The sequence below is a fragment of the Neopsephotus bourkii genome, unplaced genomic scaffold (assembly GCF_033783945.1).
Source record: "Neopsephotus bourkii isolate Nb327-2 ecotype Australia unplaced genomic scaffold, CSIRO-AGI_Nbou_v1 NB_663, whole genome shotgun sequence".
NCBI classification, from domain to species: domain Eukaryota; kingdom Metazoa; phylum Chordata; class Aves; order Psittaciformes; family Psittacidae; genus Neopsephotus; species Neopsephotus bourkii.
The window spans coordinates 1,195,789-1,208,966 of NW_026901162.1; the positions used below are offsets into that span (position 1 = coordinate 1,195,789).

The 13,178-nt window shown below is 41.9% G+C and overlaps 1 protein-coding gene across 4 annotated transcripts in view; it reads left to right on the forward strand.

The window, feature by feature from the left end:
• Positions 1-7,554: 7,554 nt before the first annotated feature.
• Positions 7,555-13,178, forward strand: part of FNDC3A (fibronectin type III domain containing 3A) — a 116,601-nt gene continuing 110,977 nt past the window's right edge. For 2 of the 4 annotated variants that reach the window (XM_061353100.1, XM_061353108.1), the window contains exon 1: positions 7,756-7,908. The gene's annotated coding sequence lies outside the window, so the exon portion shown is untranslated. Of the gene's footprint in view, positions 7,724-7,755; positions 7,909-8,930; positions 8,982-13,178 lie in introns of those variants that run through there. The other 2 variants (XM_061353102.1, XM_061353101.1) reach the window with 2 other exon arrangements.

Here is a 13,178-nt window from a genome sequence, read left to right on the forward strand (position 1 = left end):
GCTACATCCTGGGTTTCATCTTTCCAAAAGAGAATCTGATCTGCAAACACAGACAGGTATTCCTCACAGAATACAGGGTGAGACAGTAGTGGAACTTCCCACTGTGATACAGAGTTTAAGGGATGTCTGCTGAGACAAGAGGGTAATTAATGATGACTACTTAGACTGTGTCCCTGGACTCTTTCTCAATTGCCAGGGCATTTGGAGTGGTGCTCATCCACCCTGCAAAAAATTAGGAGTCATTTCTGGAACACCAAAGACCATGGTGAAGAAACACCATTTTCCCTTTTTACGCCATCAGCAACATTTCAAGTTGCATGACTCTCATTTCCAAAGATAGGTCCTTTAAAGAAATGAAAGGCTGCTATCGTTTGGAAGGTCAGCATACAAGAGATCACTGAACATACCTACTGGTTGGATTCAAAGAACACTCAAGTTAAAAATACCAAATAGAAGCTCAGACTATTAATTTTTATTTGTTATTTTTAATACTTTATAGGGACCACTTATCAGTCGTATATTTGTAGGAACATGCAAATACAAACAGAAGCTGCTCAAATACACAGCCAGTAGTGTCTCCTGGTTGTGAAGAAGTATTTGCAGTAGTATTCATAATCAGACACACAAGTTTTAACAACCTACTGTATCTGCTTGGAGTGGAAGCAACAAGTTACTTGGAAGAAAATTAAATAGTTTTCAGAGCTGAAACAAAATCGAATAGAAGCAGAGATGCTTCAAGGAAAACAAAAGGATTTCACTTAATTTAGCAATTTTTCCTGGCATGAATCTAAGACCATAGCAGGTATTTACATTTACTGCTCATGCCTCACATATACTAGTGTTTATCACCAACTACATCAACATACAGAACTGGACAAATCCCTGGCTGAGGCCTCTGATTGCTAAGGGGTATTTTTTTCCTTACAGACTAACACAACATTATTTAATTTCTTAATAGCCTACTCGTTGTGATATTTTTTTTTTTCACAGACCAAATAAAAAAGCAGCTGTAGATGAAAACAGGCATAGTGGGTCAGACCAAAGAGCAGCTTATTGTAAAAACCCAGCATCCTATCTCCAGGAATAGCCAACAGCAATGCAATGGGCAACTGCACAGTAATACTTCTCAATATTTTCCCAGCCCTTAGCAATTTGTGGTTCAGAGACTTCTAAGCCAGAGACGGTGTCTTTGTTTCTTAATAGACCTTCATGGCATAGGCTATATCCTTTGCTTATCCTGCCATGATCCAGACTTCTCTGCAACAAATGCAATTGCATAAACCAAGTGACCAGCTAATTTTTTCATTTTTCCCAAGAGTTGTGTATACATTAGGCAATAGCACTCTTCGTATGACCACACGAAAGCAAAATAGGTGTTCTCCAGGGGCTAAAACAAGTTCTCTTAAAACACATGATGATTAAAAAGGAGGAAACTACAATTCCAATAACAATAAGTAGCTTCAACTGCTTGTAGCACTGAGCTGCCTTTGCTATTTCCTGCCACAGGAACCAATTGCCAGTTGCTTGACACTGTTAACATTTCTAAGACACCTCATCAACCATGACTTCAGCTTTTTCCTGCACGGAACTTCAGAAAACAACACTGTTCTTTGTGCTCATCATGGTTTGAAGGTCTTTGAATGGTTCCATTATTCTGAACCTAGTGAAGTATACTTGATCTCCACTGTCATGGAGGTTTTAGGTGTGAACAGTATTTGTCTAAACACACAGGTGATGCTTTCACATCATCTATATACTTCATTTGGAAGAAAGAGACATGAAGTAAATATGAGGGGAATTGGCTTTCTCCAAGCCACCATGAAGGAGCTAAATTCTTCCAGAAAACTACACAGAATGTTGGCAACATGCTAAATATTCAGCCCTCGGGGGGGGGGGGGGGGGGGGGGCAGAGAAAAAAAAAAGGGGAAATCTGAATGAAGAGAATAATTAGTATTCCATGAGCACACTGAACTCGGGCTATTATCTTGCCAGACAAGGACTTGCACTGCAAGGCCTTTTTACTGAACAAGCTTGAAATACACCCTTATGTGAAGAGGTTGATGAAAACTTCCTTCAACTTCTTTGTCTGCAAGCACAACATAAACCTAGTATTTCAAAGGACTGGAAAAAAAGAGTCACAGCTGAACCCCCAAACCCAGCATTTTAGGATGACACAATGGAAATCTCGTGTGTCTCAAAACTCCTCAAGTTAGAGACAGGGCTGCTCAAATGTGATAGTTAACTTCCTTGCTACTCAACAAGGTCAAAAGTCCTAAGCCCAGTCAGTCCATCCTAAACTCTGCCAAATCAGCTTTTTCACCAAAAGAAAACCAGTCTTCCAGAAAATTCACACTTGACCCTCAGTGGTCCATCAGATGAAAGTTACCATTTATCCTAGGAGCAAATCTCCTGGAAATATCTAAACTTGGGTATGAAAATCCTGAGTATTCAAGAAGGAAAAAGCTCCTAAATGCATGCAGAATTATAACCTAGCCACTTAAATCCCACACATGAATTTTATGAATATTTCTGCTGCCATACAATTGATCTTTAAATGTTTAACTTTTCACCATGTTTTGAAAAGAAGGCTACAAAATTATTTTGAATCAACTCCAGGCAGAAGCACAAATTCAAGGTATGCTTCTGGTAAACATTTTGATTACAACCAGGGCTGACTGATTATTTAACTTTACCTACACGAGCCAACAGATAACTAGATCACTAAAGACAACTCAGAAATGTCTCAGCTCACAAAGCCAAAACAAACATCGGTGGTTTTTGTAAGTAAGTGACAAGGCCAATAAATACTGCTTTGTTGGTGTCTACAGTCACTGCTCTAAGTAACAATTCAAGGCAGGAGATAACATGAAATCATAGCTTTAATTCATGATGGGAAAATCACAGTTTACCCAGTGGCTGATTTCAACAAGTAAAGATTTGCAAGGTACAGAATGATCGCTTGCAAGAATGCCAAGGTGAATATCATTGCTGGGCATTTTTCACCATCTGTATTTTAGGGGTTTTGACTTAAGTTTGAAAATTAGTATTATAACAAATAGGTTTGTGCCATACAGAGATAAACTTTCCATTTTAATAAAGTAAGATAAATGAACTTGGGGTCTAAACCATGTAGTCCTTCTTCCTGTGTTTGTAATTCCTGTCTATATTTTGCTTTTCTGTTTGACAAATAAATGAATCAGAAATTAAATGCCACACAATGAGACTGCTCTGTCAGCTGGGCACCAGCTAAGTGTTTTTTAAGTCTAAATCCTGGCACTAAGTTTGAAAATTTTTTACTTATTAATATTTCTTAAACAGTTTGGTTTGGTGTAGCACCTGAACATCTCAAGCGAACAGCTTGCCATGCCTGTTCCTGTTAAGCAACACCCAGTTCTGTAAGTAAACCCATTGAATTTAGTGGATTTATTCCAGAAAATTAGACTAATCAGTAAGCAAGAAATAGCAGATTCCAGCTATCCTTTGAATTTAACAAACTGCAATTTCCCTCAAATTCCTGATACTCTGTTAGTTACTTCTGTAATACAGGAGTTGAATGGTTGAATTTTGTTGTCTCTGACAGGATTAGCATTTTTATCCATTTAATCCTTCCATTCATTTTGGTATCATCATTCTAAAATTTCAGCTGGTTTAATCCTGTCAGAGGATGATTTACCTCATCACCCATGCCCTGAAAAGGAGGTAAAGAAGCAAAAGAGATGTGGATTTGTGTCTTTTTAAGGAGTCCATCAGTATTTTGGAAAGCTATGGTAAAATACACCACAGAATATTTATTCTTTAATAAGTATAAAAGAATAGTTATAGACATGATAAACATTTTACCATATATCACTGCTCAGTGTGTTTTGAGTTCTACTAGTTTGACAATTTATATAAAAATACAGATGATCATATCAACTAAATCTCAGATTATTTTTCCTCACAAACACCTATTTTACCATTGAAATGAATCACACCTAGCATTAAACAGTTCTCATCAAAATTTGGTTTTGATACATCATTGTGATACTAAATTGTGATTTTTACAGTTCAAATACTTCTATACTCAACCTTATAAAGCTGCTAACATCTTACACCATGTTTATTTTAGGGGAGCTATATTCATGCATTAGTTACCTGTTTTAGAAAATAAACACTAGCTATATTTCTTTAATTTTGTATTACACAGGTGCTACCTGTCTGGTAGAAGACAGCAGTGCTACTAACCTCATGGCTTTCATAGTCCATAGTCCAAACTGCTGTCCCTGTGGTCTGTGAGACCATGGTATATGTTCCCAAATTAAGTTTGGATGATAAACCTGTTTTTTGGTGGTACACGATAGTTTAACTGCAAGTCTGCTGATCTGCATTTAGCAACCACTGCCCTTACACGTTCAAGGAGCCCCATGCGACAGCAGCAGAGCAGCAACTACCGAGAGTGGTCACTGTTTCCCCTTCCAGCATAGGTATTACAGGGGACCTACAAATTTGGCTGAGGTGTAAAAATAGGTCACTCGCTGTAGAGGGGAGTGCTGTGTGTAGGAGACCTGCTGAACTCTCCAACTTAACTTCAGAACTGCAGGTTTTCTTCATTTCACCATAGAATAGCCCATAGAATAATTTGGATTGGAATGGACCTTTAAAGGTCATCTATTCCAACTCTCCTGCAATGTGCAGGGACAGATATCTTCATCTGATCAGGTTGCTCAGAGCCCCATCCAACCTGGACTTGAATGTTTCCAGGGATAGTGTATCTTGCAAGGGTGGAGAGAATTGGAGAACTGGATCAAGTGATGTAGATTTTAAAATTACTGTGAGTTGCCCAATTTTGATCCCAGGCACTACATTGCTACATATTTTGATGAGTAAATACAACTTAATGCAAACGTGAAATAATGACTGTTGTAACAGCAATTCTTCACAGTTCTCTGAAGGCAGTAGCTTTGTTTGACTAAAGAAATGAGATCCACAGAAGGGAAGCATAACGATACAGTCAAGACTGTATCTTAAGAGGGTACACTGCAAAAGATTCCCTTGATGGATTTATCTTCCCATCTCCACTCTGCTAGGCTTAGCTATATGTCCTGGGTTTAGCAGCAGCAGTCATTTTTTCTCCTTGGTAGCTGGTGCAGTGCTGTGTTTTGACTTTCGGGCTGGGAACAAAGCTGATAAAAATGATGTTTTGGTTTGGCCAAGGACTTTGTGAGCCTCATGCTCTGCCAGGGAGGAGGGGAAGCCGGGAGGAAGCAAAGACAGGACACCTGACCCAAACTGACCAAAGAGGTATTCCATACCACAGCACATCATCCCCAGGGGGCAACTGGGAGTTACACGGAAGGACAGGGGGGCTGGCGGGTCGGACTCGTTGTTCGGCGAGTGGTATTGTACTCCTTTCCCTTGCTATTTTCTCTTATCATTGTTGTCGTTGGTGGTAGCAGTGGTGATTTGTGTTGTACATTGGTTGCTGGACTGTTCTTGTCTCAGCCCATGAGAGTTGCATTCTTTCGATTCTCCTCCCCATCCCTCTGGGAGCAAGGAAGGGGGGGAGTGAGTGAGTGAAAGCTGTCTGGTTGGGGTTAAATCACGACACTATAATACCAGTTTCATGAATGTTCATCATTAGCACTTGGACGTATACCTCATACTATACTGTAAAGAAATTCTGTTTCCATGGGTCCTTCTGGGAAGTTCTACAATGGATGAAATCAAGAGTATTTGGTCAGTCACCTAGAAGTAGCTGAAATTTCTATAGGCAATTTAGACTGGTAAATAATTCCAATCTAGTTTCATTTTGGTTTAGAAAAATAAGTTTATTCACATGAGCTCCTAAAAAGAGAAAGAGTTCACTATATTGGTTCTCCCATGCCTTCCACCCATTTTTTATATTATTCAGAATTATTTCCAGGTGATTTTAATTGATTTTCCAGAAGAAAATGGGATTTTATATAAACCTATTTTTATACCTATGACCTAAAAAGGAAGGAAGCAGATGAAGGACTGTGTCATGCAATGCAAATTTACACACCATTAGGACCAGTGTTTGGATGGGGAGAAGAGCTCTAAAGATTCTCATCTTTTCCCTGTCCCAGCTGTATGTCCATATGCATATACCCACAGCATTGCACAGATTTCTGAATTTCCCCTGCAAGGGACTGTGATGGAGCAGCATTCCTGGGAAGCCAGAAAAAGGCATGTACAGTGCTCTCTCCCAGGGCTCTCAGGCAGAGGGGCATTTACAATCAGTGCCGCATGCACCAATTCAAAACCATACGGTCTGACACAAAGCCAGCATCTGTGGCTGTCTACAAGAATGCCTATGGCCACTGTTGCCAGTGCCATTCCTGGCCCACCACCACCAATGAGCGGTGCCTGACAAAAGCAACATTGGAAACCCTTTGCTATATTCTACCAAAACTGCTGGCTAATTCTAGAAACCTGTGTTGCAACTGGAGTAAAGTAGGAAAATCAGTGATCCCCTAACAGCTGCAACTGGCAAAGATCTCTGGTCTTGTGCCCCTGGATGGTACAACCCACAAATGCTGTGCAGTGGCATTTGTCGAGCCCTGACTCATAGACAGGCGGACGCCACTGAATGAATCACCAGCAGCACTTTCTGCAGTACCTAACAAGGTAGCTCATCCAAATATTGATCAAGCCCAGGTCTCTTTAATTTTTGAGATCCAACATACCACAGTCTAGGATCCTGTTCACCAGTGAAATGATGAGCTCTGGAAAGGGGGCCTATAGAGAGCAACCAGGAGAGCAAAAGATCAGTTGGCGCATCCTTTGTCGATAGGAGCGACCTTCTGCCTGCTGTTAAGCTACAAAAATGAACACCCCTGAAATGCAAGAGAAATAGCAACTTAGTAACAGAAAACTTACAGGCAAATTAACAAAACCACTTGATAGAACATCTCATTCCGTTCAGTCCACTGCTGTAAAAGGTCATTAAGCCAAACACTATAATAAAACAATTTTGATCCATAACGGTTGAAAAGACAAACATTAAGCAAAGGATAGCCACAAATTAGCATTCAGGACATCAGCTGAGCTTTGCAGGTGTTGAGAGAAGATAGCTCCTCCCTGCATAAGCACCTGCCAAAGCATGTTTCTTCCCCTTTTCCCTCAGATGTTGGACGTGATGTGCTTGAGCAATGGACAGGGGATACCACAGGTGCTCACAGTCATGCACTCCTGGGACCTCTGCTAGGCCTCAGGGCAGCTGGGTTAAAAGTCCTTTGACTTTTGCTGTGTTAACAGTCCTTCCTACCCTTCACTCTATACGTCAAGGGCCCGGCCAGGGCCAGGCCGCAGCCCTAAGACCACCCAGTCCAAACCCCAGACCCCAAATCCAACGTTACGGCCAAGGTCCAGCCCCCACGTCCAAGCCCCACCCTCACAGACATGGCCCCTCCTTCCATCAGGCCCCGCCCCTCAGACCGTCGAAGCCCCGCCCATACATGTGGCCCCGCCCCTCCCACAGCCAGATGCGCGCACCCCGCCAGTTTACGGGTGCCTTTCGCGCATGCGCACTGCGCCCCAAGAGCCCACTGCCCCCTTGCGGCCCCTCCCAGCCCTCCGCAAAGATGGCGGCCGGGCAGCGGCGGGCAAGGCGGCGAGGCGGAGGCGGCAGCCCCGACAGCAGCAGCGGTGGCAGCCGGGGGCGACAGTGACAGGTGCGGGGAGGGGAGGAAAACGCGGCGGAACGGCGGCGCTCGAAGCGCAGGTACCTCGGGTGGGCGGGCCAGGGGGTGGGGGAAGCGGCCGGCGCGGCGCCGCCCCTGCCCGAACTGCACCGCCTCTGCCTTAGCTGCGCCATCGGGAACTCCTCTCCGCTGCCTGCCTGGCTGCCGCTGCCCGCCGGTGCCGGAGACCGAACCGTTAGCCGGGAGAGCCGGCGGGGCCATGGCGGTGAGTAGGCGCGCTTGCCGCCCTGTGGTGGCGGGCAAACCACCCCTTTCCCTTTGGCAGGGCGGGGAGAGGGGTGCGAGGGGACTCCGGCAGTGCCTCCACCTGCCCCTGAGGCTGGCGGGCGGTAGCAGCAGCAGCCTGGCCGCTGAGGGGACGCTTGCCCGAGGATGGCCAGGAGCTGGCGTCTCCGGCCGGAGCCCCGCTGAAGAAACTTTCTGTCGCCCTTCCTGAGCTTCTCTGCCGCTCGACGATGCTTCTCCCGGCCGGGGCGGGGGATCCTCCTGTCAGCGCCGGCCGGCGGGGCTAGCTCCCGGGGCAGGGCTGGCGGCTGCCGCGGAAGAAGGGCCGTTGTTCGCGGAGAAGCAGATGCGAAGCACGACCTGGACAGCTGAGCTGTCTGTGACAGGCGGGGAGGAGAAGGAAGTGGTGGTTTTCAACACCTCTTTTCGGTGGTGGTGGTGGTGGTGGTGTTCTCCGGCTAAGCCGTAAAGATTCCCTCAGAACTCTCGGCTAAAGGGACTGAGCGTGTGTTTCTGTATGTAGGTAAAAAAATCTTTCCTAAAACAGTATAATCATCTTGCCTAGTGCTAGCAGAGCAATTCTTTCAGCTAGATTCCCACTCAATTTTTCCTTTCTTGGTACCTAGGACTGGTATTAAACCTAAACAAACTTTTTGTTACTTCCAGGCAACTAGAAAGTGAAAGCAACTAAAAGCAAAAATGAAACTTTTCAGCTGATTTTTCTTGTGCGAAGTAGAGAAAATAAGCAGTGGAAAATGTGTTGGCTAAGAGCAAATCTTGCTTTTATGAATGGCATCTCAAGACATGTTAGTAATTTGTTTAACCTTGTCAAAGGCAATTCATTAGCTACCTTAGATGTCAAGTGTTATTCCAGAACATATCATGTTATGAAGTAATTTCTGTAAAATGTTCTTTGGATTTAGAATTTAAGTCTCCGTTTATTCAAATGCATATAAATATCTTCAATTACTGTGAAGACTTCAAATCTCTTATTTTTTTTAGCTGCTAAGTACTTGGTAGCTTCTGTTTTAAAAGCTATAGGTCTCAGTCCTGGTAAGCTTTGTGCTTAATAAAAGCTGTTTTGTTGTTATGGCAATAGGTAACTTTCTGTTTTACACAGCATAAAAATTTAACTGTAGCCATGATGTGAATGTGCATCCATAGATGTGTTTATATTCTGTGTTGTGAAATAGTGTGAATTGCAGCAACTCGACAGTCCTTCAGATTCAGAAAGTACAATCAGTTAATTTTTTTTTCCTGCCTTTTATTTTTTACCAAGGAAATGGTCTCAACTGAAATTTCATCACATGACGAATGGGGAAGTAGGAAGCTTTCAGGTAGGGAGAAGGCTGTGCACATAACTGACAGTATGAAATAGCTGAGTACCTATAGCTCTCTGTGTTGCAATTTGCATAGAGTTCTTAGTATCTGGTATTGCTACTAAGTGGGGGCGCAGGAAGGGCACTGATCAAGTATAGAAACAGCACCTAGTTCTAGATTCAGTCTGTATGTACAGAGTGTACCAAAGTCATCTTGATGCATATGGGTTGAATCTGGGATTTGTTTTGTCAAGCTACACCAGAATGGTTTTTCTGGTGACCTGGGGGGGGGGGGGGGTGGTGGTGTGGAATTGACATGCTGAATCCATTACATCAGGGCATTGGGCACTGACTTTGGCAGATGAAAGCTTAGTTGAGAGGTGCAGATCCTTGCTCTCAGGAAGCTCAGCACTTGGTGGTCAGTTGCTTAGATCACTTGGTCAGGATGAGGGCGGTCTGCTTTGAGCAGAGTCACAGGCTGACTACTGTCGATGATAATATTAAAACAGAATTAGATTAGTCTCTGAGTTTTTTCAGGGCAGATGGAGAATCTTTCAAGGCTTTTTGCTGTATGACAAGCTCCACGTGTATGAGTTACGTGAAGCTAAGGTGATTACATACAACACTGAAGTTACCTGATTTCAATCTATTAGTAGCATTTCTACCTTTTTCAAGTTGGAGTATCTACTGATTTGTAAACTTAAGCCTTTTGTTTTTTGTAGGCAATAACGTAATGGAATTGCAGAAATTTGAATTATGATTCAGACTGGTAACTCATTTGCTTTGGTCTGTGAGTCCTATGGGTCTTGCGATGCTTTTGTTCGTTATTCTTTGCCTTGTGGCCATTTAATTTCACTTGCATTTGGACATACATCAGCCAAGTTAGTGTTACACTGATAATCACTTTGGTTCGAGATATCTCAAAGAGGTCCTTCATAATTATTACTGCATCTTCAACTACTTACCTGAACATGCTTCAGCAGTGTTCTGTCTTAGGACTTACTTACTGAGAAGCAAAACCCTCTGACTTCAGGAGTGGTACAATTTTTCATCTTTGTCAATATTTTCTCTTAAATGATTTTAACCTCTAAGCGCTTTTAGGCAATACACTAATTTACTTTTGCCAGCAGGTGACTTCTGAAATGGTTTATGATACTGTAAATGTTTTGGTCTCTAGAAATATTGAATGCTGAAAAGGTGTTAAGTACTCGTGCACTGATTTGTCTATTGATATCTCTGTCAAATTGGCAAATGCTATAACCCAGCCCAGTCACCTTTTTGGGGTGGGTTGAGTGAACTGACAGAGATACAGTCTTGTTCATTCTCAGACATAACTGGAGAAGACAGTTTTTGGGAGCTGCAGGCCTGCTTCCCAGATAATATTGTTGTCTGCAGCTATTGACGTTTGTTGTCAGTGCCTCCTAAAATCTGAGGAATTCTTATCTTCCTTCAGCATACAGCAACTCTGTACCTTTTTTCTGACCTCCAGCTTCTAATTGTTGTGGGATTTCTAGTTCAATCTCTGCTAAAATGTCTACAGGTAACATGTCGTGTTTCATCACTGCGTTTCTGTGATCTAAGATATGAGTTGGATTCTCTTCTTTATATCTGTCAATAACACTTCTATATTTTATCATCCATTTCTTTAGGACTGTTGGCTTGGGGAAATTCCCAAGCAATCTGTAGCAAAATTGAACTTGGCTGCAGTTTATAGTGCACGAGTTGAATTGTGAGCCGTTGTTTTTCCTGTAGAACCAGATCTAGTAAAAATAGATTTGACTTGGACTGTCAATTCTTTAGCTTAACTAAAAGATACCGTCTGTATCTCAGGAAAGCGATAACAGTTCAGAGTAAGTACATTGCTGCTTTTTCTGTTCAGCAAACACAAACAATGTTTATTTTGCTCGTGGGGCCAATGTTTCCTGAGCTACAGAAATGACTGTTTCTTTGCTCGTTCTTTTCCTGTACAGTAAACTTCAAGCTTTCTTAATGCTGATCTTCACTTGGTGCCAGTAGAAAAACACTGTTAGCTTTTTTTCTTGAACTTGTCTGTCCATAAAGTTTAGTGGTTTTGTTTATGTTCGGTAATGTTTTGGATTGTCACCTTGGGATCTGTATTTTGTAGGGCTAATGAGTAGAAGGATGTTTAGAAAGTGTCTGTAACACTTAATAGTGTAACATGTTTCTTGTAGGTTTCTGTCTTTAATTGTTCCAATTAAGTTACATTAGTTTCAGATAGAAAAGTATTTTCGAAGGTGGTGTTCTGTCTGCCCTGCAGATATCTGGTTGTGTTCCAGCTGCTCACGTACTGTTGAGCCTGTAATCGTTGAAAATGTTCAGACTTTTTTGCTAAGCTGTCATACATGACTTCAACAAAATTGAAATGGAAATATAATTTGCTATGCCCTTTTGTCAGTAATAGTTTTTTTAGCTGTTGTTTTCATGATGGACTCCACTGTGTAATGAGAAGTCTTTTTATACTCATCTGCTACGTCATGTACCCTTTCTTGGTTGTATTAATAATCTGGTTTGGTTAGAATATGTGCTGCGGAAACTTGTTCTTCATTATGATGGCACAGTTGTGCAGAGGACTGTATTACAGTTCTTTGTGGATGTATTGGTTTAGAATGCTTTTCTCTTTGCAGACGTAGTACATCAAGAAAAGAATATCCTTGCATTTTCTAAACCCTTTATTAAAACTTCAACACCATATTCATTGCCAGTGTCTTCACAGCACCTCCCAGTTTGAGTTAGACTGGACATACTTTTCCCTCTTTGCGCACATGGTTCCAAATAAGCTTTCACCATTTATGTCTAGGCAAGCTCATTTGTTGGTCTGAGTCTCACCAGACCTACCTGTGTATCTACCAGTTTGCTTAACTGAATTCATATTTTTATCTCCTATAAGTTTTTGCTTTTCCCGGATGCGTGGATCCTCTTCTGGTCATACTGTCCCAAAACATCACCTAGGTTAACATTGTTACCCTCTTTTTCTGTTTGGCATCTTGATTGCCAAATACCATCCCAACAGCAGTTTGCAGAAGTAAAATAGGAGTGCCGAATACATCTATAGTGTACCCACACACACTCCCCAGCTTTGTTTTCAGAATTGTTCTGAAGCATTTTGAACATATTAAAAGATACGTTGCAAAACCTCTTCACTTATAGGGAATGGAAGTGTTGCATATTTATAGTTAATGAAAAATATATATATTTTTAATTACTTTGGGCATAATGTAGATATTTTCTATTCTGCCAACTCAAGTTGTCAACCCTAGTTTAACCAGTAGATCTCATCTTTATAATTCATTATTAAAAAAGAAGTACGGCATTTTCTAAGATCTGATAAATGTCTTCTGCTTTCCCAAAGCACTAAAACAAGACCTTCTACTTCCTGGCTACATAGGCTTCTGTAATACAGCATCAAAAAACCTGTTTCACAGCTATGAAAATTTACAAAATTGAATCAATGCAGTCCATGATTTGAAAAAACTATCCAAGTCTGGGAAATTGTCCACAGGAAAAATAACGAGGTCCAAAAGTATTTATCCTATGACAGGTGTAGATAGATAGGAACTTTATCCAGTAGCTGGGAGTGAAAAGAAATACGTGGCACACAGATGGTAACTTTGCCTTCTGCGTGGCAGTTCTTTTTGTGTTTGCTTCGGGGTTTTTGTATGTTGGTTGTGTTTAAATCTATGAAGGTCAGTTCTTAATGTCGTTTGGTCTTGAATAACTTGTAGGTTTAAGTCATTTTCACCTCAACTTTACTATTACCTGAAGTATAAAGTAAAAAAACCCTGTAGTTAACAAGTGTAAGTGCTTCCCTTTAAATACTATTGAGTTTCCTCAGTGTACAAATCCAATGTCTGGTAAACAAAGCCCAAGCTTTACTTACACAAGATCCTACAAGCATGGGCTACTGCCAAGC